The 26,876-nt window shown below is 39.8% G+C and overlaps 1 protein-coding gene across 1 annotated transcript in view; it reads right to left on the bottom strand.

The window, feature by feature from the left end:
- Positions 1–8,814, bottom strand: part of col13a1 (collagen, type XIII, alpha 1) — a 60,063-nt gene extending 51,249 nt beyond the window's left edge. The window contains exons 1-2 of the mRNA XM_065959449.1: positions 8,810–8,814; positions 3,881–3,907 (exon numbers count right to left, since the gene is read on the bottom strand). The gene's annotated coding sequence lies outside the window, so the exon portion shown is untranslated. The remainder of the gene's footprint in view (positions 1–3,880; positions 3,908–8,809) is intronic.
- Between the last annotated feature and the right edge of the window lie 18,062 nt (positions 8,815–26,876).

Here is a 26,876-nt window from a genome sequence, read left to right as displayed (position 1 = left end):
ATGTAGTCATGCCCAACTCAAGAGCCCTGTTGAATATGAGAGGTTTGGAGTTAAATGTCAGTTACTCATTTAAGGCAAATGATTTGTCAATACCATGTGTCTCTTTCTTTCTGCATCTCCCTCTATCCCTCTATCCCACTTTCCAACCCCAACACATTTTCAACAGATGGCTGTTTAACATAAGTCTGGTTCTGCTCCAGGTTTCTTCCTGTTAAAAGGCAGTTTTTCCTTGCCACTGTATCTTTGCTAAATGTTGTGTAGTGATGTGCTCATGGTAGATGAATGTTGGATCTTTGTAAATAGTATAACAAACCTGCTCTTTAGATTAGTGTCTATAGATTACATTTCTTATGAATTGGAGCTATTCAAATAAAGATGTATTGATTGCCAAAATGTTACTTTGATACATCGACTTAAGGCCCTGCTCCATAACTTAATAAATATGTGTCCATTTTGTCATTTTTACAACTACATAATTGTGTGTTTTCAAAAATACGTAATACAAATGTTCAAATTGCCATGTCTGTCAAAAATCCTGGAATCACTGGCAAATGATCAAATACAAATATTTCAATAAATGTTTCTGTCTTAAGCCCTCATCAGTCTGACTTCAGATATATGCACAGTACTGCCTATGCTGTCACTTGAGTTGTTAATAATTGACATGTACAAAAAGTATTTGATACAATTGATCATTGCTCTTTCAGACACTGCGTAACGTTGGGTTTGATACCAGCACTTGTAAATGGTTCTAGAACTACCTCTCTGATAGATTACAGTGTGTAAATGCTGGAACCATTTAATCTGAGTTTCTGTCATTTAGGTGTTCCACAGGGGTAAGTTCTGGGCCCTATCTTATTTACAATCTACATTAACAATATTGTTTTGTCTATAACAGACTGTAATATTCATCATTACACGGACAATATTATATTAGAGTGTTCAGTGGTTTTTGTCACTGATTCTGAGTGTTTGTTGTGTTTTACTGTACTTGTCACCAACTGCTGTTCTGATACCCATATCACTTTTGCACCCCTATGGTAATGACCATCTTTACTCTTTGAAATGGAAAATCTCCATAAATACCAGTTGATGCACTCATGAGGTACCATAATTTAGTACATCCCCCCACTAGTACATCTCTGGTGGTAACCTTTCACATGATGTCTGAGTCAAATGTAAAATAACTTATTCAAAAGCTATATATCCAGTTGTGCCAAACTAAGGGTTTGTGTTGACGCATAGTCATGATGTCAAAATTCACCATGTCAAAAACAGGAAAATACCAGTCAGTGCCACCTTTCACCTTTCAATCAGACAGAGTCCCTCTCATCTCATGTGCTTTAGACCAAGTCTTGACATACTGTATATTTAGATGTTTTCAGTGTTGGTATATCAGATGTGCTAGTATCTCTGTTATTAGTATGAGGCACACATATTTTTGAAAGCCTCTAAATATCCGGCTACAGCTGGCCTCTTTGAAGCCCTGTCCAAGGTCCTGATTTATACCGAGGCCTTGGGGAGAGACTGGCACCACCAAAAATGGTTTTAATAGAGAGCTGGGGGCTTAACACAGCTTCTTACATGACTATTTACTGTAACCACAAAACACAACCTTCACTTCAGGAGGTTTTATAGCCATGAGACAAATAGAGAGTTCTATAAAACCTCATTCAGGACCTGTGTTGCATTATATTCAAAAGAAACCTTATTGCTGCTGCACTACTCCTGCTGCTGTTTGTCCCTAGAATCTGTCTAATTTTCTTCTATGCCTGGAAAGATAGGCTGTTAGAGATGTACCCAGCCCCTGCTCACAAATAATATACACTTACACACAAACTATTGTCCAACTTCCAAATGCCACCTGTCACTCTTTCTTGTGGTTTTCAGACTTAGTAGGGCCTTGGTAGTTCGTTTCAAAAGGATTTATGCCAATCTTTAGTATTTCAAGTTTGAGGTGTCTGAGGAGGAATGAGCCTCAGCTGGACCATAGACTCAGTCCAAACTCACATGCTCACACATACACATCCAACCAGTCAAACAAGTCTACTCACCACTAGTTTTGGTATGCTTTGGAAAATAGACACCCATACAACCATATTTGTTTTCATATTGTTTTGCAGTGGAGTAGATAAAGGTACTTATCTAATGTCAGTTTGAATTAATTATGAGCGAGTAATTCATTCTTTAAGTGCATGTTAGCAGCCAAGAGGTTAGCAGGAATCATTCTAAAATCTGTAAACTGTTAGCTGGGTCTACCTGCATGGATTGAAATGTATTTTGTGTTTTTGCACATGTGTGTGTGTGTGTGTGTGTGTGTGTGTGTGTGTATTTGCATGGGTGTGAGGTGCGAAGGGAGCAGTGCATTTATGATTCATCCATCATATCACTGTCTACCTCCATTGGTTATAAAGACCTACATATGTCACATTCCTAAACAACCACATTCTATGGAAAACACGACTCCCTCATTTTCAATTCTTACAGGTCCTCTTTCTAAAAACCACAGCCTTCCGCCCTCATTCAGTCAAAGGCCGCTCCTGACTCAATTTCCCGCTGCGTGACAGCTGTAATCAATCACAAATCCTGGAAGCAATACCATCCTCGCTTTGACACAAAATGTCAGCAAAACCCAAGCAATGGAACAAAGCATGGGGCCAGTTTCTGCTTTTGGCTTTTTCTATGGACCAGTTACACCAGTGTGCTTGTCAGAACAAAATGGGGAGTTTGCTGGTTGTAAGTGTGAACCAGGACAGAGGTCAGTTATTAGATGGCCACCTGCTGTCGGGATTGGAACCATGTGGGTTTGACATGTTGGTTCAGCCGAAAGAGGAGGTGAGTGTTAGACTAAAGACAGGAGAGGACAATAAAACAGAAGCAGTACTTTTACGAGAGATTATAAAAGCTTTACATTCAAAGTGTAGCAAAATATAGAGTGGGTTTTAATGAAAAAAATAATAATAAGGAGGCATAAACTTATCCAGCCAACAGTTTAAAAGTGTTATCAATAGGAATTGTTAAAGCTGTAAGCACCCAGGTCCACAGCAGTACTGACATTTCTGACGTTACTCAACTGACAAGTGAGCATAAAATATATTATTGAACTAGATTATTTGACAATTTGTAACTAAATGCATCTCAATATTACATCCACCCTTGAATGGTTGTTTTTCGGTGTCAGACTTGTCATCGACTTGCGACCTGTCCAGGGTGTGATCCGCCTCTTGTCAACTGGAAGCACCAATCCCAAATAAAAGCAGTGTAGATAATGAATGGATGTATTGGACACATATTGGAGTTCTAAAATAGGCTCTGATAGTTTGTAAAATATGTTCAGCTGTTTAAAAAAAAATCAGTCAATACAATATATTTCTGTGTTTCGGCTAGCTGGCTGCCTGACTGGATGGCTACTTACAACATTTTATTTGAAAAGTAATAGCCAATTTTTTTTAAAGATATATTTTTGGGCTTTGTGAACCTTTATTTTAGAGACATGGAGGACAGTGGATATAGAATGACATGTGAGAAAGGAGCCACATGTCGTATTCAAACATGAGCTGCCTGCTTTTAGGACTATAGCCTTTGTACATGGGGCGTGCAAACTAACCACTCGGCCACTGGTTCCCTGTTGGTGGCCAAATTTGAAGAGCAGGGAGTGAGAATGGGCTGGTATGTTAAATGTATGATAAGGTGTAAATATTTGTATGGCTTTTATTGATTTTATGAAGGGTTTTTTGTAAGTTAATCCAAATATCCAGAAAAAAGACAAGACCTTCCCAGGAGAGTACAGGCAGAGAGATCAATACTGCAGTGGTCAATATCTAAACATGCGAAGGCTATACAGAGAAGACACAAAGACACAAGTTTAAAAGAAAGTTACCGGAAAGCCTGATCGTCCAGGAGGACCCTGAAAAAGGGGTGAGAGAAAATTGGTACAAAAAGAAAGTAGATTTTACACATAATGAAAGATATCTGAACAAGGCTCGAATCAAATTTAAAAACTATGAGAAGGTACTATTTTATACAAATATGGCCTCATTGACAGCAAACAGACAGAACATTGTCATTGCAGTAGCATGCATCTTTCAATACATTTCACAGGCATTGAGTGAAGTATAATTTCAAACAACACACTTTTTGCTGAACACAAAGGACAAACAGTTTCTACAGTTCACTACACAGACTCGTGCAAAGATTGGTTTTGGGAAATCACATGCTGAAAGTTCTTATCTTACAACAAACTCTTTTACAATTCCTAACCTTGAATAGCATGCTAATGCGGATATGACAACATTTCAGGATGTCGGCCTCCTTCAGATACAAATCACAAGAGGAGCAAGAACACAAGGGCTTTCGGTAATGTCCAAGAAGAAGCATATTGTCCAAAGTCAAGTATGTTTTGTCATTGAGTAGAATACAACATAGCAGCTCTTAAGTAAAGGATGGAGCGCTAATTAGCAGGAAGTCAAAACAGGAACTCTTGACATTTAAAAAAACCTACTGAGGCATTGATGCTTCACAGAGGAGAATGATAACTGCCGGCTCTTGAATGCTGGCATGTCATCAATATCCTACCCTGAGGACTCCAGTGAGAGAGAGAGAGAGAGAGAGAGAGCTAATGTGTGTACGTGGGTGATTGCTGGCTGAGAGCAGCCGTAATCCTGGATGGAAGATATGTCAAACATTCATTTGAGCTCTTGCTTATTGGGTTTGATTGATATTGAATACGTTGGAGACGTACATGGAGTGGCTTAAATTATGAAATTTGATTAAATAAATAATCATTAAATATTTTGTGAGTATACTAATATGGCAAAAAAACCTAGGTAATTTGCATCACTATGAATATGACATGTCTTATACGAGGGTCTGGGTAATACTCAATTCTGATTGGTTTTAGGGTATGAATGAATTCTTGACCTCTAAAATAATTGTACCCTGGTAACAAGTTGTCTTCTTACAACGTTACAAATTTAGTGACTAGGATAAGATTAAGAACTTAAATACAATAGTGTGAAACTTCTTGTTGTTTCAACAATGGATTTGTTCTATTTACTGCAGTAAAGATCAACATTGTCTAAGAATCTAATGGAATGGTCTTTTTTTCTTCTTACAGGTGTTACTCAATCTCTTAGGTGTTACCAGGTACTGTATATGGATCATATGTGAAGTTTTAGGGTTATTTGGGCAGAATGCATGGAAACAGGGTTGGTTGTTCCCCATGGTATGAGCTTGATGATGCACTTGGAAATGTCCATCAACAGTGAACTCACTGGAAGCAACAATCCTTTCATTTTTCTTGCTGTCCCCCTTTGTGAGTCGCCATCATCATGAGGTTGTAATGGAAGTGGAATGAAAGCATCAAGCTTTAGTGGAGCACTTCACATTGGATGGATAAACATTTCAGAGCCATCTTTCCAGCCTCCTGGTGGTGAACTGTCACAATGCTGGCCAGCTATCATATTCTTTCTGTTGGTTGTTTATTCTGCCAAATCCAAACAATCCCTGTAGCAATCCTTGCTGGCAGTAACCTTTGAGCCATTTCCATCACCTGACCCTCCATGGCCATTGACTCACCTGCCTCCCATTTCCCCCTTTCAAACTTGAGGTTTTATATCTGCCCAATTCCAATCATTCCCTGCCAGGATGTATAGTATAGTTCACATCCAGCTGAGCTTTCCAGCCTGGGTTTTTCTCACCATTTGCCTGATGATGTATTGTTAGTTCTATTCTTTTCAATCTGCTAAGATAAGTGTGCTTGATATGACTGATTACCTGGTTTTTACCGGTGCTTTAAAATAAAATCAGAATATGAACAACCCAATCCATTTACTCTGACGGTGTAACTATATCCCCTTTTAGAGCTCTTGTGGTTTCTGACCATTACAGTGTGTTTGGTAAAGAGGATCTCTTTTATAACTTTAAGGTTACTGTTCATCCAATTACAGCCAATGGAAACCAATACAGCAGCCACAAGGAACAGCTGGAAAGTCCAAGTGCCAATGTGTTGGTGTCCCTTACTTATTTATGAAACCAAACCACAATTTTCCAGCTTGACTCTTAATTTGATACATTATGCTGATTCATATGATAACCATTTATACTTGCGCTACATTTTAAAGATTCCAGGTCACTGTGGCTATTAATTGGCTCATTAGTTAAACATATTTCTACCGCATAGAAGGTTGGCAGTGCATAGCGGTGCATGGCCAGGTGCTGAGTGTGAACAAATTCCCTGCCAGTTTGCTACTGGGTCTTCAGGGGCTGTCTGAAGGGCCAGAGGTCACCCACTGCCGGAAGGAACCCTTCACTTGAATTACACAGTAACCCTCCAACATGTGGCTCCCATTTGGCAAAGTGCAGCTGAATGAATGAGAGGGCAAGGAGGGGGTGATGGGAGAGGGGGGTATCTGGCCATTTTACGTGGGATGTATGGTCCCCTGGGTGCACATGCTCAATAAGAAGTGAGGTTTGATGTATAGGGGAGAAGTTTGATTTACTCTATACTTATTGGTGTTATTTTACCCAGAGTCTGACTTCAGTGTTACTCCTTTTTCTGAACTTGAATACAAAGAAACATTAGCATTAATTGTCAGTGAATCAGGTTACCTCCTCAGCCAAGCTTGGTTAAATATTTGTTCTTATCTGACTTGGTAAATTGTGGTTCTGTGTTTTGAAAAGTGCCCCTGCTGTTTTCCTGTTCTGCCTCATCAGAGTCAGATTGTGTTATCCATCATCTTTGTTTATTTAAAGCTGTGTTGCATGCATAAGACCTATTTAAAGGTCAACAGGGCTGAGCCCTTGTGATTTGACCTGGGAAAAGTCATGTCCTTTAATATCTTTAAATTCAGTGGATAAACAAAAAAGTGTATTCATCGACACTTTACAGCTCTGTTGGGTTATATTTCAAATAAATACATCTCTGAAATGATATTTTAGCCTTGAGATATAACAGTAATCTTATACTGTGTTCCTACCATTTAAAATGCAAGTTGGCATCGGAACCATGCAGGAAAACATGTAATCAGGCTTTTGCTATTATAACCAAAGCTGCCATGAAGTTTAAGAGGTGAACTCAGCAAAAATGTCTCAGAAGATGCCTAGTATTTTTAAGGGTTGAACAACAGCTGTTATCCTTAAGTACTCCAAGCATAAAGTTCCCTGACATGTTTGGTTGACATTAATAAGGCTTCAAAAACATACAACAATAAAATAATCTTATACTGGCAATGTATTTTGCTTATGAGCCTTATCTGTAAAACAGGAAGCTAAATGGCTGTCAAACTGTGCCAATCTGTTAAGAAATATTCAATGTAACCTGTACTTAGTTGAGATATTACTTTTGGATGAATTCTTTCCACAAGTCATCTGTTCTTTATCACTCTAAAACTACAGTAAGACTATCATTCATTTTGATATTTACAAGCTTACAGATTCAAGCAGATTAAGTCTTTTTACCCTTAAAAATGTATCTTTCATTTTCTTTAAAAATCTCTGATTAGCAGCTCATCGGATTTTTTCTCATTTGTTCTTTTCTACTTTTACAAGAGACATTTTCTGAGAGGGATTTTGCCAAATAATAGTTTTTTAACCTATATTTTTGCATAATTCTGCATATTTTTGGGAGAAAATAGCTTAAAACCTAAATTACTCCGCTTAGGAAGGATAAGGTGCTTGCCATACTGTAAGTCAAGCAAGATGGACATTAAGAGACTGTGAAATCTGACCATGTCTTGAAGTCCAAAACTCTCAGATCTTGTGGAGGTATAAGTCTAGTGAGGCTGGAAAATCCACCTCGCTGTTTGACCTTCCTCTGTAGGAGCTATCCCTCAAACTTTCCAGGGAGGAAGATTTGGCAGGGGTTATTTTAACACTGACGCAGATGTACAAAAGTCAAACTCATAGTGGCCAGATGTTTGGAGTAGTGTTCCTAAACCTTGTGCCATCAAGGCACAGGAGTGAGAAGGTTTTCCATTTAAACCAAAAGCTTGATTTCAACTGTTTGCATGCATTTACCAAACCTATAATTTGCTGATCATATGCAGATTTGCCTCAGACTGAAGTCTATTGCATTACGTGGGCTGGAAGACTTTACACAGGTCACTGTATTGCATCACAAGACAGAAACTCAATCACAGTCACACCTACACGGAATTTAAAGTCTCTAATTAAGGAAAAAACTCAAGTAGACATGGGGGAACATGCAACACCCACACAAAAAAACATCAGCTGGACAGCAGATTTTAACCCTTAACCTTCTCTTGGTAGTGTTTGTGCTTACGACTGCTCATCACCAATTTAACCCCTTATACACGTGCATGACACTCCTTGGCAAATTGTGCACGAGCAAATTGTCCCCATTGGCAGACTCGGTTGACCTGGATTTTATCGAGACTTTTTCCTGCCTTCCCTCTAGTACAAAGACATGTGTGAAGTCTAGGTGAGCTGATCTGTTAACTCAGCAGGTGATAGTCTGGAAAATTCACAGTAAGCAAGTGAGCTCAGTTTCTTTGCTTTGTACTCGCTCTTGTTTACCTCAGTGTGGGAACGCTGAAGCAGAGTTCAGGTGAATATAATTTATTCTAAACATTTGTTCATGACACATATTGTTGCCATCTATTCAAAGAAAGAAAGAAATGATCAGTGAAACCAGCTATACTAAATGCTTTATGTGGCTGATACCAGTATCACTGGCATCAGACATGTTGGCGCACACTTCCAAATTCATTTACTTCACACCAAAGAGCAAAAAAGAATGCCAAAAGTTACTTTACCACATGCAGATCACACAAGGGTCAGGTCTACTTACTGGAGGTCCTGTAAGACAAAGAGAGACAGAGGACAAATTTAGGTTTTTAGTAACAACATACATAACATAAGTAAAGTTTGGATAACTAAAATGCCCTGTCTATGATCAGTTATACCATAAACAGGCCTGTGTGGAGCTAAAATGAGCACTGAATTCCTGAAAGCACTATAGAACTTTACCCTGCAGACTATGTATTTTTTAGGATAACAAATATGTAAACTTTCCCCCCTTAAAAAAAATATATATCTTTAAAGCATGACATTTCTTATATCTCCGCCACAGCCAGTCTAGACTAGCTTTCACGTCATGTCCAATCATTGAAGTATAAACCACAGTATCAGTTTCAGGGCTCTCGCTCGATCATCATACTTCTCAGTAGCTCCATGTGTGGTCCCCTGGGACTGCCACAGGGAGCCCTGAAATTTAAAAACATTTCAGTACCCTGGCAGAGTTGGGAATAGTCTGCCTACCAATCAGTCCTGGGATGGATGGAAGGAGAGAGAAAGCGAGGGAGTAGCCAGATCAAACATCATCATGTGTAGCTGCTGAGCAGCATCATCCCTCTAAGACTTTCCACCACACCCAGTCCACATGAATGCAAGACTCTTGGCCTGAGCAGCGAGACCTTTTTCATTCAGTCATATGCTTGAACTCCCAAGGAGCAGTGCTGCTGTCGGTCTGTACACAGCCTGAGCAAGATCTACTTGTCTCTCTAATACCAGATCATCTGCCTGTTTGACTTTTTATGTCTTTTCTTCAGCTGCTTCTGTCTTTTTGTGACACCTTCAATGCAACAAATACACCAACATCTACTCATCTTTTTCAATGGAAAATACTAGCGATGGATGAAAGTTTCATTTTCAATTATGGATGCCCATTACCTCAACAACAAACCGTACAAATTGTGACTGATATTGGCCGTAAAGGATAATTACTGATATAACAAGTAAAACTACTTGTTCATAAACAGTTCTACTATCATCTTCGGTTGAATCCTTCCTCTGAGAGAAATCTTCGATAAGACAATGAGACTAATATGTCAAGTGAATTTATTGAATAGCTCTGTTTTATTGGTTTCTCCAGAAAGCAGGACCTTATTAAAAGTCTTCACTATAGCTCAAAAACTGTCATGAAAAGCATACGAGAGGGACAGGCAGCCTAAGACTCTCACAGCCCCATTAAATAGACCTTTCACAAACAGGATCATGCTCCGCCATGACCTTATCACAAGCACATAGATACGGGAGTCATCTGACAAAATCAATTACTGCTGAATGGTATCAGGGGCGACTAAATGTGTTATGACGTCAATCACAGCAAGGTAGGGAAAATCACTCATGACAAATATGCTCTGTGAAATGTCAGAACAAATCCTTGTGTTTTTCTCGATGGTAATTCTATCTGCTCCACAGCCTGGAAGCCTGCTATCTGTTTCATTTGTTGACTTTGTTCTTTGTAAAATGAAAATTGGTTGGGATGAAGACATGAGACATTTTGAGGGGAGAAGAACAAATTTTATGGACATTCAAACATAAGAGCTTGTTGAGAGCAGGAATGGATAAGGGGTTAAGAATTGTGTATCCTGGAGGTCAAGTTGGATGTTTTTAATTCAGGTTGCACAGCTCAAACACAAAGTTGGGATGGCCGTCACGTTTCTGAAAGTAACTGACCTTCCTTTACTTCCACTGCAAAGGTCATACCCTTGAGTCCACAAAAATGTGTTTTATGTTTCAGAGTCTTCATTTGTTTCTCTTGTTTTCAGAACACCAAACTGCCACTGTCCCTTTTCCTTCATGCAGTGGGCTATCTATGTCTCCTGAGTCTTAAAGGGATATCCACTTTAAAAAGTTAGGACACATTTTAAAGAAGTTACTAGAAATAAAAAAACACATTTCTTTGTTAAATAAGATACAATTATTCAACATTTAGTTAATAATACTTGTAATTTTCATGACATTCAATTTCACTCGCAGTCAAATTCCCCTAGCTTGATGCAAATTTCCCAAACATTCCAGTATTCAATGTTGGAAGACAATGTACCATTCTTGAAAGGTCCCATATTATCCTTTTTCTGGTTTTATTTGCCCTTTAGTGTGTTTTCCTTGTGTCCTGTGCATGTTTAGGCACATCTATGTGCAAAAATTCAAAGTCCGCGGGAACGCAGCTTCTCCTACGTCCTCCTGTTAGCTGTAGCATTAGCTGCATGTAACGCTCGGTTCTAGCCCCCCTCGATAAAAATTTGTTAGTCCAACATCATTATCAGTGTGAGATCACTGATCTAAGCCTGTTGGCTCGTTGTGGCAAGCCCTGCAGCTCATGTTGAAATTTCCGAGAAGCGTGCTGAGCAACTGACCAATAAGGACAGAGCGGATCGGCAGACCAATCAGAGCAGACTTGGCCCACGTGAGGTCTAACAGTGGGGGCTCAGCAGAGCGTAGCTGACAGACTCAGAGCGTAGAGGGAGCAAGGAGGAGCAGTACATGAAAACAGACACTTTTTTCAGACTTTAGCTATTGTGAACGTACAAAAGTAGGTACATAGATTGAATATACGAACCCCAAAAAGGGCGTAATATGGGCTCTTTAACTTTGTTGAATAAGCCTTTATGTGTCTGTATTGCAAAAGCATAGATCAGATGAACAACAAACTGTTGCTCGCTGTGGTCATTATTTAAAGCACAACTGTGACTCACCAGAGGTACTAAAATCTCAGAGACTGTTAATCTAAAACTAACAAGCGCTACCTAATTTGTCACACACTATAAGCACCTTCTATCTTGTGAATTTGGAATTCTGTGTTATGAGATGGTTTCCACGTCATGAAGTCTCAGTTACAGCAGGGCATGGCTGGTCCAGTCATTCCTGCAGTTGTTATCCACTCCCTAAAGGGTAAGCTAAGACCTTCTATGCATGCAGGCTCAGGGAAAGCAAACATGGACGCCGGATTCCTGTTGCATTCTGGGCCTGCCATCACATCCTGTTGGCTGGAGCTACTCACCCAAGAGTCATACATACTGTAGAAAACCTTGATCCAAAGGCCCTTTGGGAGGACTGAGGAAAGGGGGTTCAAATATAGTGCATGAAGTGGCGCCTGACGAGGGGCCGCTGAGGCAATAGCTCTACATGCAACAAGCAGTGGGCACAACATGAAACAAACCCTACACTCATAAACACACTCACACACACACTTTAAGGGAAACGGCTCGACTGCATTGGTAGCATGTACACCAAGCCTCTTCTGGGCTTAGCTGTCTAACTATGGCTGACACCTGTTGTTGCTGCTTATGTAAGGACACTGGTAAGATATGGCCGGAAATGGAGATCTAATATTGCATGCCAACATGCAAAGTCATTGGTGCTCCCCCTTTCCTGCTCTCATTTGAGTTAGACACTTACACCACACTGGCTTAAATTTGTTTCAAAGTTATAATGCAACAAAATGTGTGTTAAGCTTAAAACTAGCAAACCAGTACCACTTATTAGTTCCTTCAGACTACTGCAATATTAGATTTTTACTTAGTATTTACAATAATTTGTGTATTTTAAATCAACCCCAGAAGTGTCTCTTCTATTCTCAGCTGACTTGACCCTTCGTTTTTCAAAGAGTAAAGTGGTTCGGTGGGCAGGGGGGCTGCCATCTTTAGACTATCTCAGTCCCTGCAGGAATTTCAGTTCCAAAAATATCCAGATCCAGAAACCCACCAACCACACTGTCCTCTTCGTCCTCTTCTCCAATTCCCATTTTAAGCACACAGCAGCAGCCGGTGCAAATGTTTTGACTGTAAGGCCTCCATTTGGTGAGCACCATAGAGCAAACCAAGAAGATGGAGTGATGGTTGATTTTGTTTTTTTAAGAATGATGGGAGTTGGACCCAATAAGTCTCTATAACCAAGAAATGGTAATGGCTAACCTCACATATCCTGCTTTGCATGCTGCCAGTTTTGAAGATAAGCAGATCTACGCCATGACTGCTATACTCAATGTCATGACTGCATAGCTCATCAACATTGGGCAGCAGTAGCTCAGTCTGTAGGGATTTGGTCTGGGAACCGGAGGGTCGCCAGTTCTAGTCCTGGTGCGGACCAAATCTGGAAGTTCCCTCACTAGATAAAAACAAAATGTCACCTGCACTGTACCTGCCTGCCCTGTTGGATAATTACACAACAAAATATTGATATCATGTAGTCTGTGTGTGACAGTGTTGATTTCAAAATCTACACCTCTTCCATGGCTAATGTTGATTTCATAATGATCTTCAGTCATATAGCAGAACTTAACTGACAATGTTCAAACACTTAAGGCCCATTATTAGGTGAACTAATTATGAAGGAGGCGTGTCAGTGATTATAACACAGGGTGATTCTCCTATACTGGATGGGTCGCTTTGAAAAAACATTTGGGGCATAAATTAAGAGTTTACCCACTTCTCCAGGCACCACAACACCATTCAGTATACTCCAATATAGCCTTGCTATCCCAAAGCATGGTGCAGAATATGGGTTGCCTGAAAAAATGGGCTTGTTTTGTGTTTTTAGAATATCTTGATCATAAAGATGTTCTCTTTTCCATGCCCTATCTTGTTTTTTTAATCTTAAATATGTTCCTACACTATAAACCAGTATTGTCCAGTGTTTCAAATACGAAGTGCCAGTTCCAAAAGCCTCAACTGTTTTTGCATTATTCACCATGTTGATCCAAGGGCTGTATTAAAGAAGGAAAAGGTCTCAGCAGTTGAATTGGGAGTCTTGTCCTCCTCTTCCTCATGGCCAGATGTTGGCATCATATTAGTATCAAGAACAGATCTTAGTAATGATTAAGATTAAGATTAAGATTTACTCTATTGATCCCCGCAAGGGGAAATTTCTGTTCTTACACTCTGTATGTCATGCAACACTCGCATAGGCTGAAATATACACATGCATAAACAGGGTGCTATGGACATGCACTAATGGAGAGATGCCAGAGGAAGGGAACTGGCATAGTATGACCATCCTATTCTGCCTCAGATTGACTTACCCTGATATTCTCACCCAACCAACCAACCAAGGCATCTACACATACTTAACCAACTAGTGACATAGAAGGGAAGGTATCTCCCTAACCATCCTAGGAAAAACATTGCAGCAAATTACTGAATGATGCTCACCAGACAGAATTTAAAAGTTGGTTTAGACCTATACAATCGGGACTGAAAAATGTAAGGTATGCCGTGTACCTGCGTATACCCTGCACAACTTGATATACTGTTTGATCCCCACTTGTCAAACATCTCTAAAGCACAGTGTTAGTTGCAACCACCTCAACTGGCAAGTTCAACATGGCACCCTTCGAATCCTCTCACTAAATAGGTTGTACAACATATAAATGCAAAACGTTTAACCCATGTTCTGGCTATCAACAATTGTGAGTTGAGGTAAAAGTTCTGACTGCAACTTTATTTCTGCTTGACGTTTACTGGGACCCTTAAGGATGCATTAAGAGAATAATAAACCAGTCATAAATATCTGAAACTAACTGGTTTTTGGTTTGTCACAAAACTCTTTAGCAAATGCAATGCCCAAAGAGATAACTATGCTAATAGGCAACACTGTTGTTATAACTATTAAGAGAACATATTTTCACTGTAAATCACAAACCTTGGACCAATAAGTAGCCAGATGGCTTGGCAGGTGGTTTGAGGTGAGTTTGAAATCTTATTCGGCATCATGCAAAAACTCAATCCAGCCTGACGTCAAAGGCTTCATTTAGAGAGATGTTGACAGGAAAGTGAAAAGCCAGTCTGCATTGTCAGCAGAGCATGTCCAATCACCTTCACAGCCACACATTAATCACCAGGCTCTGAAGCCAGAACCGTTCAAATTGGGAGATTTTTAGTGAAAAAGAATACTTCGCTATGTAAATTCACTTTCACACTTAGAGGATTTAAGCTGCAGTTGTGCAAACAGTGGAGGGGATTTACTGAAGGGTGTGTATCTATCAAAGGATAAAACTGAGTGAACGTTTGCACTTTTCTCTGTCATGGGGAGAAGAAAAATGTCTCCACCTTCATGAGAATCCCACATCTTTCACCATTGGTTGCAAATACCCCCGTCCCATCACACTTGAAGGCTTTCAAATATTTCCAATGAAAAGGGATGCTAGTTCCAAAATAAATTCATAAAGACCTATATATATATATATCTTTTAAACCACAAGGGAATTAATGTACCTTAACAGCACCAATATAAGGTTGAGAGCCCATCGTAAAAAAAACTCATTGAGACAAATTAACACTTCATCAGACACAGTTTCCCAAGTTCATTTCAAGCTCCTGCAGTAAAAAAAGAGAGGCCCAATAAACAATTCTCAGTTCTGAGCAGATGACTAAGGACAAAGGCACCCATTCTTCCTCCTTATTCTCTGTATATTAACCATATATAAGACAGTTCAGTCTTTCCCATGGAGCCCTTATAGCTTTGCCGTCTTGTAAAATGTGAAGTTTTTGTTTTAAAGCTGCCTGTGGCTTCTTTGGCTCCATGCTAACTTGATGTCACAGTAAATATATGACCAATGTGAAGAAAAGAGGAGGCACCCTAATGAGGAATATATTCTTTGTTAAACCCTTTCATTTTTGTAGAGAGGGAGATTCATGGCCAAAAGGTCTTGTATGGGGAAAGACTTTATCATCCATAGCCTCTGTGGGATGTGACACCTTCAGAGTCCAGAGTGTGGAGCCAATATGCTTAAGGGTTGAAGTTTGAGCTGATGAAAATTCCATATGCAGACTGTAAAAGTGCTATTGCCACAGTTCTGCGGGATATCTGATGCATTAGATCAATTAGAGGGAAATTGCCCTGTATAAACAGCATCTAATTGTATTAAACCCTCCCTGCCTTTTTAAAATGTTGTGCCATTCCTGTCAATCATGAGGTTCTTTCAATGCCAAATCCTTTTGCGTAGAGACCTGGACCACAATAAAGCTAAGCTTGAGATTACATAAATACACTGCAGCTCTGAGAGCAGATCCCCTCAATGACGACATTGTATCTTTGCCAGAAAAGCCAACATTAACCTGTCTCAGTAATTACTTCTGTAGTTACCCTCAAGAGGAAAAGAAAAGCATTTACTTCCACCACTACCATTCTGGACAGAAGACAAGCTTCTTAATGCAGTTAATGGCATGCTACTAAGCGGGAGGAAAGCTGAGGTGCATTAATCATATCTTTGTTTATCCCTTCAATGCACTTTTTCTTTTCTATTAAATGGTTCCTTTGGCCTACATGGGGCAGCAGAAATAGCTGAAAACACATCATTTGACCTTTAGGCCCCTTCTCATTTCTCAATTTGTACTTCCTGTATGTGTCAGTCCATTTTTTATGGCAACAGACATTCAACAGATAAGGAATCTGTTCCTACGGGCTGTCTTTTAAAGTAATCTACATTATAAAGCGTATCAAGCGAGGCAGCAGACAATGAGCTCTTGGAGTTGTGCTCTTATCGATGTATGTTAGCTAGGGGCCAAATCCAAAAAGCTAGTTTAGGTTAGAATGTTCTAATCTTCCGATACCTTTGAACCTATCTAGACAAACACACAAGCTTTGAACGAACTGTTACTTCAGTGAAGAACATGACATTTACGATAAATGGTGATCTCACATGACCCCTCCCATATGCCCCTTGTCGTCATGGGAAGGAAACCCCACCTCTGCCTGACCCTACAGCGTAAGCAGCACAGCAAAGTTTAAAAAAATCAAATTCACTAAGGCAAACCCTCTAAGTGTGTTATGTATGGGTAAAGACAACAGAATACAGTTACCCTTCTTTCGCCCGCTGACTCTTAATGTACGTATATCCCCATTCTATGTAAGATTCTTCTGAGTCTTTAATTTAACATTGTCTTAAACTGATAAATTAATAATTTGAATTTGAATTTATGTATTAAATAGGGACAATGCAATTCAAGAAAGTTTTAATACAGAGCATGAAACTGATGTGCTGCGGAATCTACATATTGTATCTTTAAATTAATTCTGGGTGAAAGGTAGTAAAGCTTTCTGAGCAATGTGCCATGAATTAGCCTGTTGAGTGATGAAAGACAGAGCCTACTACACATGTACGTATGTCCTTTAAATCCCATTTGACTGTATTAGCTCCATTTTCCAATGCAACAAACACTCCACTGGGAACTCAGGAAGTTAATAAAGTGCAGGGTCTATCATTAGGAAATTAGACTAATCATCAGTGTCCCGAACACAAGGTTACATTTCCCTGACTCGCTAATTTATCTAACCACTAGAAGTGCACAGTCAGGAGTTTTTTTTGCAATAGGGCAGAGCTTTTAATGAGTCTGAAACCCCAACTCCTCTTTCATTGACTTAATGGCGGGGTTGGATTCAGGCACACAGAAGGTTTTGCTTTTGTATGCAGTGAACTGTTGTTAGACCTAAGGGCAGGGATTAGAGAGACACAAAAGATCTGTGGAAGGAGAAGAAATTTGATTTACTTTCCAGGAAGGGACATCAGTGGTTTGGAAAAGTGACAGACTTGGGCTGATTTCCAGCAAAATCACCTATCACCTTAATGGAAAAATAACAGAAATATGGGAAAATTCAAATGGCCAGATAAGCCAAAAATTGGAAGGAAATAAGTAGATTTTCTATAGAGAGTGACTGTGTCCCATTGTGGGGCAAAAAAAGAGAAATGTAAAGGATTCCACCATCAGAGTCACCGGAAAGGGGCTTCTTCTCAGCGCCCTTGGCTAGGATGAGTCCACCACCCACACTGTAACCCAAGAGGGGCCCCTTTACTGTTAAATAACCTTCAAAAGTCCACTGGCCCCTGTCGTGAAAACCAATATGTCATCCAGCTTACTCTTCCTTTGCTCAGCGACACCAGCTGTAGGAAGCAGAGGAGCTATAGGAAGTCACAGTGATCTGCTGTGGGATTTTCAAACCCTAAGTGATGGGTGGACAGATTTAAACAGACAGAATCTCTGCAAAAAAGAGATCTTTTACAAAAAAAGAGACATGGATTTGATCCATATGCTAAACTGTAGCATGCAATCCTTTGGAAAGTCAGGCCAGCAAAATGTAAACAGTGATGAGATAGTTTGGAAACTGAGGCCAAGTGTCTGTCTTAGTTTCGTTGTGTCTGCTATGATTAATATGTTTGGAGTATTTTATTACTTTTTCAACAAGAATGCAACCTTCATTTGTATTTTGAAGAGTTTTCTTATATACAGGCCCACATGGAACATATTGAAGTCTTGTGAAGAGATAGTTTGATGATTTTGGAAAGAAAATCTTCCTCACTTTCTTTTTGAAAGGACAAAACAAAAACATGGACCTAAAATCCTACAGCACATATGTACCATAATCAACATTTACACATCTGTTTGTGTACAGGCTGAACATAGAAGATACATCTTGTTTACATACCCATGAAAAAAGCAAGTCCCTGGAATATTTTCCTTAATTTATCAAACATATTGACTAATTTCCTCATGTGTTTTCAGACTTTAACTGTGCAGAACTCCTGTCCTTTGAAGTTATGATTCTATTTTCAGCACATGACAACATGATTCTCAATCATCCATTGAAGGCAGTCCTTAATAACAGGCTGGGCACGTGGCAGCTCTTTCCAGGCGCCACTCTCTTCCTGTCAGCCTCACACTAACAAGAGCCCGTGGGCGTCATGGGAGGGAAACCCCACCTCTGCCTGACCCTACAGCACATTACTGAGCCAGGACAAATGGCATCTCAGCAAAGTTTAAAACAACAAACTTACCAAGGTAAACTCTGTGAGTGTTTTATGTATGGGTTAAGACAACAGAATACACATTGTGCCAGTTGTTCTGTTGACCTTCCTCCATCTTTTGACCCTTCATGTGCGCTTATCTATGTTCTATATAAAGATTTGCCTGAGGCGTTATCCTCGTAGTGTTATTGTTTTGAGAACCTGATAAATGAATTATCACTGAAGTCTTGTAATAACAGCTCCATTAAAACAAACAGGACAAATGGAAGGTAAGGATACGTCATATTCCATCTTTCAGGCCGTATTACTTTTGCTTTATCCAACTTTGGTATTATTTCTGCCATTCTGCCATCAATCAAATGCACAATGAAGGAAGGAGGTTTATACACAAACATTCAATAATTAATCAAAATTAATGGTTGAAAAATGTAAAACATAATGATAAATTAGTGAGAGACTGTCCTTTATGAATATCCTTTATCTAGATAATCTGAAACTGTATAAGAGCACCACTCCGCAATTTCCTGATGTCACAGTTTCTTTGGATCATAGCTGCTTAGGTTGTATTTTTATTGCGAGAGTAAACTTGTTGTAAAAGGAGAAGAAGAAAAACCAGTGGTGTCAGGGGCATGTAAAGTCATTATATTTGCCCTCATTCATAGAGACTCTGCGAGTTAAAGATAAAAAAAAAAGAAGACAGATATTGTATTTTGACCTAATGCACCACAACCAATGATCTGCAGGAATTTTTATGTTCATTTTCAATTTAGGGGTCACCGACATACATCATAATTTTCTGAAGTATGCTTTCACAGCATGGATTTTAAATGATGATTAGTTGCTTTCCTGACACCCTTAAAAAAATCCAAACACACTGGTTTGGTCTCTGACGGTCCTTAATGTTTACTCTGTTCTGTCATCTTGCTGCGGGGAGTGAGGCTTGTCCTGCTTTGTCATATCCCTGATATCACAGACGTCAGATCTCCTTGAGGAGCGGCAGGGCCGGGACCTTGGTGCCTCGTGTGACTTCATCAGGCGGTTCTCTGCCAAGTTTAAGAATGAGGTGCTGCGAGGATTTAAAGAGGAGTTTCTATCTTAAATCGACTTACCAGGCAGGAGAAATGGTAGCTGACACACTGTGCTATGCAAGCTATTAAAACAGAAGCTCAGGCAGAGAAAGAGGGAATAGGATTGGTTAAAAAAAAAGATCATAATGTGAATACTTTTACCATGTGTGTTGGAGGAGTTTGGCTATTGTCCAGCTTCCACTCTTAGTGTTAAAATGAAGGCTCTCGCTCTAATAGCTCTCGCCTGAAAGTCTGATAACAAAAGCAGAACCTTGCAGCAACGTAAACATCACAAGTCTTACGTGTTAGAGGGGACTGAGGGGGTCTGGCTCTAATCAGACAGGGTTAAACCAAACTGTAAAGAAGGAAGTGAAAGAAAATACTGGAGGAAAAAACGCTGCAAAAGCCCCAAATATTTGACCATTTCGAGATGCTATCATCAAATCCTTTGATATGTGAATGAGGAAGATTAGATGTAGGCCTGAAGTCACAGACTGACAGGAAACCTGAGGCCCCAGCACCTCTCCAAGCCCTCACCGTGCATTTTATTAATAGTTGGCCACCGATGTGCCTCCAAGTCCTTGAAGTGTTTCTGTGGCTCCACGAATCCGAAAGCTGAGCTGGAGATCCAGGCTAAGGCCCCCCTTCGTGTCGTCTGATGATGGGACCACAGCAAAGCTTGGATTTCAGCTTCTCTAAACACCCAGGCAAGAAACCATGCAGCCAAGCCCACATCACCCACTACCCACTCTGTGATTCCTCCTAATACCTTCCACAGAGCACTGCTTTACGTTTCTGAAGGCCAATATGGTTTTCAGTATATCTGGACACATGCCAGAGAATCAGTTGGCATTCTTTGTTCTTCAGAGAGCTGTATCTCTTTTAGGTTTGAATAATTATCAAGGACAGTCTACAGGTACATAAATACACAACCATCAAACCAAAGCGGAGAAATAGCAAAAAAAATACATTTCAACAATTCATATTTACAAATAACTCCTGTTGTTCTTTCCTAGCTGCTATCCTGACTTATATCCTAGCTATGTCAACAAAATGATAATTCCACCACAAAAGACATTGACCAACATGACAGATATTCCCTCTATGAATCTTTATTTATACGAGACACACAGGAAGCAATGAATATTAAGATTAGCAAATTGCAGATAGAGTTTTGGGGAAAGAATCCTCCTGTAGGACGAGCTTAAAGCTCATGTGAGGAGTTTTTTTACTGACTATAAAACAGACTGAAAATAATAGTGATGCCTCTTTCTGACTCACCAAAGCAAACAAGAGTGTTAGTGAAAAGATTGACCTTTTCTATGTTGTAATTTTTTTTATGACTGAAACACTGCTGCAGGGTAGGAGTCAGACGAGGAGATTTACTGAAATACTATACAGCCTTTGTTCTACATTTTCACCCAAAAGTTTAATAGTAAGGGGAGGCTTGGGTGGCAAAACAGCAGGGTGATAATTTTTTTTTTGTCAATAAAAACTACTTAAAAATGTATAGGACAAGTTTGGGAAATAATTAAGAGGTACTGCTTTGTCCACAGGGGGCGCCACATTCAATATAAACTGACAGTTCCTCTCAGGAGCTTCAAAGTGCAAGAAGCAGAGTGACATTTGTTTTCATGTGTTTCTTTTAAAAACAGTGACCTTGGAGTGACTTACTGCTGATATTGACTGCCAGTTAAAGTCGCCCAACGTGTTAAAAGTGAAAACATTCAAACCCAAACACAGAGATGAAACATAACTGCTACTTAGCTAAGAGGAGCCCGAACAACGGTATTCATATTTTTCCTTTTTTCATGATAAAAATTTACTTCTTATCTTTTCCAGCATTTTGCATGGAAATAAACCCCAACAGGCCTTTAGGGCTTGTCCAACTTTTAGTACTCCTTGGTTGATACTATGAGATGCTGTCATGAAAACTTATTTCTGACAGTTTGGTTTAAACTTCCAAAAGTCCCGTTTGAGGAAGCCAGCAAACTAACTGAACAGTTATATGAAAAGTTTTAAAGTCGTCCACAGTATCCAGCAGAGGGACAGTCTCTATGGTCACATGAAAGTGTGCTGTTTGTCATTAGCAGGGACACTTGAATGTCAAAAGGTCAGGCTCAGAATGGGAGCTGTCATCAGAGACATAAGTCAGCTGGAGTCCCCTGTCCAACACAAATGAATCAAGCTCACATGGAGCCATGATGGATGTAAACAATCATTTTAAAATAGCACACAGAAACTCTACATTTACCTTCAGGTGTAAAGTGAGACTTGTATTTACACTGTCAGAGTGGAGATAAATGAACAGAAAAGGTTTATAGGGACAGGAAATGCGCAATGGTTTTTTTAGTGCCCTTCAGATTCACATGTAGACTGCAGTGTAGCTGGGAGGTCGGTTTGGCTTAAAGAAGACAAGAGGATTATCCCTGTGACGGTAGGATAACGAGATGAGAAAAATAGATTAAGTGCCAAACAGTAAGTTTCACACATCATGTGCCCAGAGAGAAACCAGTTCTGCCTGTTCTTTGGGTCCCTGTGACGGACATATCAGGTGCCAAGAAGAAGAAGAGAGACACTTTATTAATCCTATATGGCCCTGTTTTTGTTTAACCCACAGAGGCTGTCACATAGAAAGTGCAGCAGGCAGTCAGATGTTCAGCACCATGCTCAAAGTCTCCAGCAGTAAGCAGTCTCCATGTTCCAAAGCCATGTCCTGATTAACTGAGTTCCTCTAAAATCTAATCATTTACCCACAACCCAGCAGACAAAACAGTGCTGCACTTCTACCTTCTGGTGTATGGAGTCACTTTGTGAATTTTAACCAAGAATGCTAACTTCACACACAGTTTGTGATACTCAAAACACAAACGCTTTTATCACTGGGATGCAGGCTCGATCACTGTTTGTTTAATTTAGTAAGCAAACAAAAGTGACTCATCAGAAATCCAGTTAACTGGATATAATGTAAATTCTAACTTCAAGTATTCACAATGATTTGACCTTAAAATTATTCTTCTGCATGTTTAAGAGGGACTTCATTTCAGCATTAGTTTTAACCAATCTATTATGAACAAGTATTCTCAAAACCAAAAGACACAGATAATAGGTTGTGAACTTAATGCTCTCTAATATATTGGTTTTGTTTAATCATGATACAGCTGTGTCATAGGCAGACATAAAGTAAATCATAGTAAATGAGGATCTGAACCTGGGGGGGGGGGGGGGGGGGGTTGGCTAATTTTTGTGGAAAACCTTCAGGTCAGCTCTCTGAGGATTGTCTCGCTCTCCTTCCCAAACATCCTATCAAAATAAATAGTTACAACTGATGAGGGATGGCACGTCTGCTGCAAAGACAAACAAAATGAAAAGCTCAATCACACGATGGGATCAGGTTTCATACGAAGCAGCCTATAATGAGAAAAGCAGGCCCGGCCACAAAAACGGCAGTTCACCTCCAGCTTGGCAGAGTTATGACTGACAAGGCATTCTCGCATTCCTTCATCACACCACCAGCAAACCCGGCTGCACTTTCCTGTTTCTTAGCACTCTACTGTCCAGATAAAGAGCATGCTGTGCAGAGAGGGGCACCACAAACATTTGACTGCCCTATAACAACACACAGTGTGCATGCACTGGTGACCATATACAGCAGTGAGCATGGATACCTATGTGATGGTTATGTAGAAATGTAGCCCTAAGAGAGCTTGCTTCAGGAGAAGTCATGGGGCTACCAAAAACATCAGGAATTATCCAGTGGGAACCTTGAATGCCCAAAGAAAATGTATGGTATCTGTCCAATGTATAAAAATGTTCTCTATCTGTAAAACATGGTAGAATTACTTAGGATTCTTCTTTGGCAAACTATAGCTATTTCTCATTCACTACAAAAAAAAGTTAATGAAATGAAAGAAAGAGAACCCTGAGGAACCTGTTGTTGGGCATTTTGACCACCATGCTGGTTTTTCTGAAACCACAAGTTACCATACAGTATTTGGTCAGGATTGTGGTCTCAAAGATGGTTGTGGGGTAAGAAAATGCCATGTTATGAAAGCTTTACAGGGTCGGTATCTAATTCATTAAGTAAGCGTTCACTTGTACCACCAGGATGATATTTTATTTAGTTGTGATCTGGCCAAAGCTGTTTACGTTTGATAGGGCCGTCATATGATTACTGGCAAAATCTGTGAGCGCAAATGACATAACCGATTGAGGATTTAGAAGAGCTTCAAATGTGGTTAATCAATTAAACAATTGAAAGTATGAATATGAGCTTTTGAATGTAGCATATTTGCAGCTTACTTTCCCTCATATATGGTGGTAGAGCAAGCTGTTGGTGTATCTTGTGGGTATCTTAAGGCAATTGAGTTTCTCATCATTACAGGCCAACACTGAGAAAAAAGGCAACACCGATACTGAATTATATGCACAGGCAGATGACTTTATGAGTATCACTTAACAAGCTAACAAGCCTTCAAGGGGGATACTGCTAATTATTGCTAATATATAAAGTGTGCCAGTCTTTAAACATGTTGGGTTCTGCTGTAAAGTCAGGCATTTTCATGGGGACTTCAATTGAGATTGACTCGCTGTTACATGAAGCCTCAAGTGGATACTTGAGGAACTGCAGTTTTTGGAACTCCACAATGGCTCCATTTATTTTTCTTTTATGGAGGTCACCGATTAGTAGGGCATACAACAAGGGGCCCCTGGCTAAAATTGTTGATTTAACAATTACATTGTCAGTAATTGAAACCCCTTGTTCGGGAGGAAGTTCTCGATTTTCTGTCTAAAAGCTGTCTTCCCCTAAATTATCTGTTTTAAATGTATTTTCCTTGCCTCATCCCTTCATTCTTTATCTGTTTCCCTTCCTTCGTCAGTCTATCTTTTCTCTTCCTACCTTTCTCTTTCACATAAACATAGGTCTCTGTGTATGTGTTTCCAGATGTCTTCTGCATATCTACACAGGATCTTCTTGGGATTTCCTACACATCTGCCTATCAGATCTTCAGAAAGACACACACACGCACACACATGCACACGCACACTCTCTCTCTCTCTCCCTCTCTCTGCATGCCACCCAGGTTTTTACACAGAAAGGTACAGCTGGGAATCAAGTTAGAATATTAATTTTAAAAAGTATTAGGTACAATTATTTTAAAAATTCAAACTTATCGGGTTGTTATCTTCTACATCCTCTCCCCATGAATTATGTCTTATGGTTAGCACATTTACTTCTAATCTGGAGACTAAATGATCTTGTTATTTAAAGATCTGATAAGTTTAACGATCTGTTCTTCTCTTTGGCTCTTTTTTTTCTCACAGTGAAGGAACCTTTAAAACACCTTTGCCTGATTAAATTATACATTGATGTTGTGATAATAATATAAAGTAGCAGCTTTAACTGTATTCATGGGCCATTTGTGTTTCCCGAAAATAGTAATATTAAGTTGTGTCTTCCTTGCAGTACTGACCTGAGCATGACAATAACAATTCATAGTATGGCTAAGATTTTGTAGTCTCTTTAAAATGTTGAAATGTGCATTTAGATTATGAGAAGAGGCTGGTAAGGTGATGTTTATATTTGCTTTAAAATCAATGTGGGTAGCTCAACAACATTAACTATGCGTATATCTAAATATCAGTATCATTCCAAAATCACAAGCGGGAGTAAGAAGAGTCCAGAGAAAAGCCACCAGAGGTCTAGTAGTTTGACACAACACAATATGCCGCCCATACTGATCTTTTAATTATATTGCTAAAACACTTACCAACTTGTGCTGGAAAAAGCATGACCACCAGGTGCCAAAGTCATTATCTTCAAGTAATAAACAAGGAATATGCTTAAGGTTTCTTCAAACCTATTTCAGAAAGGATGATGTCGCTTTGGATATGTTCCAGAAAGCATCCTAAAGACGATTATCAAAACTGCTCATATTTCATCATGTCTTAGAGGCAGAACCAGAAGCATTTGTCATTTGTAAACACAACATTTACAGTTTCCTCTGCAGCTCCACCACACCAGCAGCTTCCTCTTGGATGCTTGTTTATGATCTGGCACCTGGTCACTTCGTTTTTATAGAGACCTTTATTTACACCCTGTTTTTGATGGATGAAACATTCGCAATGATATCACAAAAAAGTTACAGCCAAATGTCTTAAACACAGCAAAATAAAGAAGTCCAGGGAGAGGGCCAAACGCCTTCTTGGTTGTAATTATTTAAAGGGGAATTGTTTTATATGAGTGTTTGGATTTCTTATGAGGAAAATCCTAATCTGCATTAAAATGTATCCTTTTAACAAAGTCTCATACCCTCCCCCCCAAGACAGCATTTCTTGACTTAAGTAAACACAGAAGAATGTTTTTGAAACCCCCATGTCTGTGTGTGTGCCTGTGTATCTGAATAAGCGATTAAGATCAGGAGGTGGTCACCAGTCATGCACCTCCAGACATCAAAGCTTTCAAAACATGGACCTCAGTTCTGCCATAAAATACAATTACAAATGCCCACATTACTGCCAGCTCCTTGGGGTGTGTATAAAAAAATAACTCCAGGGTTTCCGGACAAGGGAAGCTTGAAGATGTGAACACTGGGCCTCTGCCCAGCGCTGACCACATTAGTGCAGATCAACCATCTGTTATTCAATTGTGACCTGAGGAACAAAAACTGAGGACACTGTTTGTCTCTGTGTCTCAGTTCAGCAGAGCAGAACCTTTGAGCAAACACGCCTTTAGTCACCCTGTTGGAGCACTGACACAACGCTGCAGGCAGGGGAGCTGTGGGGAACATTTTGGCTCGCTGGAGCGAGACTGAGCCACTGTGGGGGGAGACTGGTTGTCCGAACACCCCTTTAGTGGCATCAGGCCTCATAATCTGGGGTATCCATGTCATCACGCGTGAGCAGGCACAAGCGGGTCACCCGTGACAGCAAATACTGGGGCCCACCGCAAATGAGAAGAACATATTTAAAGCTCTTATTCAAAGAGCTTAAAGTGGCAATGGAGGATAAAGGTGTGTGGTTGAGGTCAGCTCTGTCAGGGCAGAGGTCTTGTGTTACATCACAGTGTCGCTGATTTGATCTCCCTCAGGGTTCAAAACATTTTAAGATGTCCAGAGCGAGGCCTTTGCCCCAATGAGTATCCACTGACGCCATTATAAAGCTGCAGAAGATACTGTGCATTTTAAGGTCACCGGACCCACAATAATAAAACATTACCTAAACCCTCTCAACATGTGAATGGAGACATATTGAGGGACTAAAAA

This window comes from Labrus bergylta, chromosome 10 (genome assembly GCF_963930695.1).
Source record: "Labrus bergylta chromosome 10, fLabBer1.1, whole genome shotgun sequence".
In the NCBI taxonomy this organism is placed as follows: Eukaryota; Metazoa; Chordata; class Actinopteri; order Labriformes; family Labridae; genus Labrus; species Labrus bergylta.
Note: the sequence above shows the minus strand (reverse complement) of the source record. Positions and strands in the feature narration are given on the sequence as shown.